This window comes from Typopeltis vanoorti, chromosome 4, assembly GCF_054136105.1.
Source record: "Typopeltis vanoorti isolate ZY-2024b chromosome 4, IOZ_Tvanoo_1.0, whole genome shotgun sequence".
Classification (NCBI taxonomy): Eukaryota; Metazoa; Arthropoda; class Arachnida; order Uropygi; family Thelyphonidae; genus Typopeltis; species Typopeltis vanoorti.
Genome location: NC_143552.1, coordinates 107,587,440 through 107,590,708, shown reverse-complemented (window position 1 = coordinate 107,590,708; position 3,269 = coordinate 107,587,440). Strand labels below are relative to the sequence as shown.

The window sequence follows — 3,269 nt, the reverse complement described above, 5'->3', positions numbered from 1 at the left end:
TGCCGAAACCCGGGATTGAACCAGGGACCTTTAGATCTTCAGTCTAACGCTCTCCCAACTGAGCTATTTCGGCTACTTATGAAGTCCTTTAAATACATATAATGCTGTAAATCTGATCTTCATACGCATTTTGCTTCTGAAAATTTTAACGAACTCCTTGCCTAACACAGTCAAATGGACTGTTAAAATTTATATACATTTGCTAACACAATATAAACTGTGCGATACCGAGATATCATTAGAAATTATATTAGACTTATACAAAGTTTTTTTTATTTGCAATATCAAATATAATTTACTATAGATACTTGCACACAAGTTTGAAGTGATCAAAAAATAAAAGTAATGTAATTTTTAACTCACAGTGACTTAAAAAGTCACTCGGACTTGAAAAGAAATTTAAATTTACATCTGCAAAAATTCATGTCCACATTCTGCCTTTATAGAGCATTCAAGATTTCTGCGTTGGTGATCTATAGACGTTATGCATAATGCAAGTAATATAATTCATTAAAAATAATACTTTTAGATAGGTTCAAATGTCAAATAAGTTAAACTACGTTTGAAACTAATTTAGCATGGATAAGTAGAAAGAAAAATAAAAGTTCAACAAGCGAAACCTGTGATCAATTATCAGAGATCTTGACATCTTCCAACTCTCCCTTGAGCACTATTTCGGCTGCAGTAGGATCATTGACTATGCAGATGTTTATTGTACATCTGTACTTATTTATATTGTATATACAAAAGTATTTCTTCCAAAACTTCTAGCAGTTTTTGGTGCTGTATATTAAGTTCTGCAACTTTTCCTTTGTGTGGGTGCTAAAAAAAATTTTCTGCTAACACCTTTTATTCGCTTATAGGGAATACAAGGTGAATAGGTGAAGCCGTTTTACCCCTATTAACTTTTGGGGAATGAGTGGACAATTCAATCTTCGCTTAGCCATTCAGGTCTAAGACTATCACTAATTTTAAACGACATCCAATAATGAGATTGGCAAACACGCTTGCTAAAAATAATAATAAAAAAAAAAGGAAGAAAGAAAGACAAAATAAAAAACGCATAATCTTTTGAATGATCCGATTGTAAACCTGTATAAAGCTATAACTCTATGTGATTCTGATTCTGTTGAAATTCTGTATGAATTTAGCTAAGGTATTGATTGCGGTTTCGTAATCAACTCCTATTTTTAGCAGGATATTTGCTACTACGTTCAGTTCTATAAAGCGGATTCGATAAATTAGATATAAGGTTGTTGTTTTGAACTGAATGTGTAGGATAGTAAATGATGAATTTAGATTAACTTTTGAGTTTCGAACTGTATTTTGTGAAATTTTTTCCGCGCAGACACTGACGGAAGTAGTACAGATTTTATTAATTATACAAATTGCAGAACAACATGCAAAAGATATATGAGGCAATGTGTTATCTAAAGGGAAGGGGATCGCACTCTCTTCTCAAGAAATCAGAGCAAATTAGTATTGTAATTTTCGGTTAACAATAAAAAAAAAAATGATTTTTTCCCCTCATAATGCAATTAGAAATTTGAAGTAAACATTTTTATCGAAAATTTCAGTACATGGTATTAAAAACATGAACTTTTTAACATCGAATAAACATTCAACCCCTCGCTGAGAAAAAAAATAAAATTGAGGTTAGGATATATCAGAACACATCTTTTGTGCTCTGCAATCATCCAATTGTTATTATTATATTTTATTAGACTTCACTTCTAAAAGTACATTTCGCTTCGCGTTCTTAGTGTCTTCTTTTTATTGTTCTGCTGATCGAATATCAGCAGAGCTGATGCTCAATACGATTAAGATCCGCCCTCTTACCAAGCCGTGATCGTGATCTGATATTATTTTATCTCTGTAGGAATATTTTTGCTTTCATAGCGCAGTTGCAGAATCATTGAGAAAGTTTTCCTTTGGTTAGAAAGACTGGGGTTTAAATTCCATTTAGGTAGCGGAGCCTTTCAAAAATGAAGATAAGTTAATTTGTGTCATACGAAGCTTTAAGTAACACTTCTTTCTCTGTAGATTTTCTTTCAAGTGACACGATACTATTGAATGATTGCAATAGCCTGTTTTTGCTAAAATCTTAATTGTTTTAATTCATGACTTTTTAATTGTGCCAACGGCACAATACTCCATAAGATAACTTTTTTTTTTTTTTTTACTCTTAACTGATGGCGTAGATTATCTACAATAAGGCTATTGTAGATAAGGCTAAAGGTAATTGCAGATAAGGCTATAGCTACGCTATATTGCGCAATCAACTGCTGGCTATTATATCAGCATCCGGGACAGCTATTACTAAGGTTTCTTTTTTTTTTCTTTTTCTTGTTATTAAAAATCCGCTAAAGTCTTTTATTCCATATAAAGATTAAATTTAAATATACTTATTCCCATAAAAGCGAAATTTAGAGATCTTTAAGTTTATTTTAGCCCATTATTTGATTGAAGACTTTGAGTCATGATTCATTTGTTGAAAAGCGGATATTTTACCAATTTATTTAAAGGACAAAATACATTTAACTGGTGGTTCACATTATGTTTTGTGAACGGTGATTTTAATATTTCTCCCCATGAATCTTAATCACACCCATTCATCTTGCACTCATCCTTCTAGCCTTTTGTTTATTTTGTTGCTATAGAAAAGTGACGGAAACAAGCAACTAAAATTAATTTTTTCCATTTGATTCTGCATTTTGTTTTCGATTATCAGCAACGAAATTAATTTAGTTTTTTTAAGGAAAATAATTAGCCGTCGCCCTATCGGGAATATTAATATGATATTTGAAAGAGATCGTGCAGTAATCATTGATATATATATATATATAAAAATAAATCCGATAACGCATTTTATTCCCCGAAGGGAGGAGGAGGAGGCGAGGCAATTTGGTCCTGATTAACTTTTAAAGACTTTCCACTACTCTCCACTCTTAGCCACATAATAGTTAGCCCAAGACTATCAGTGATTTTCATTGACATCTGGGAGGACAGAAAGGTAGACAACTGCCGCTGTCTGCCTTAGTCTCCTCCCAGATGAAATATAGGATGAAACGCCCGAGTTTCCGGATGAAAAAAAAAAAAAAAAAAAAAAAACGCTTGTCCTTGCCAGTAATCCATTAATTGAACTTGGGAACCACTCGAAGAAAGGCTTAGAAAAAGTTCCTCTAATCGTGACTATAATCGAACTTATGCCTAGAACTATGAATACGAACGTCATTTCCACAAGGCTACACTACCCAGACATTAATGAT

General features: G+C 32.5%; 1 non-coding gene across 1 annotated transcript; it reads right to left on the bottom strand.

Moving 5' to 3' along the window:
• Positions 1–73, bottom strand: TRNAF-GAA (transfer RNA phenylalanine (anticodon GAA)). The gene has a single exon. It is a non-coding gene; the product is annotated as a tRNA-Phe (tRNA).
• Positions 74–3,269: the final 3,196 nt, after the last annotated feature.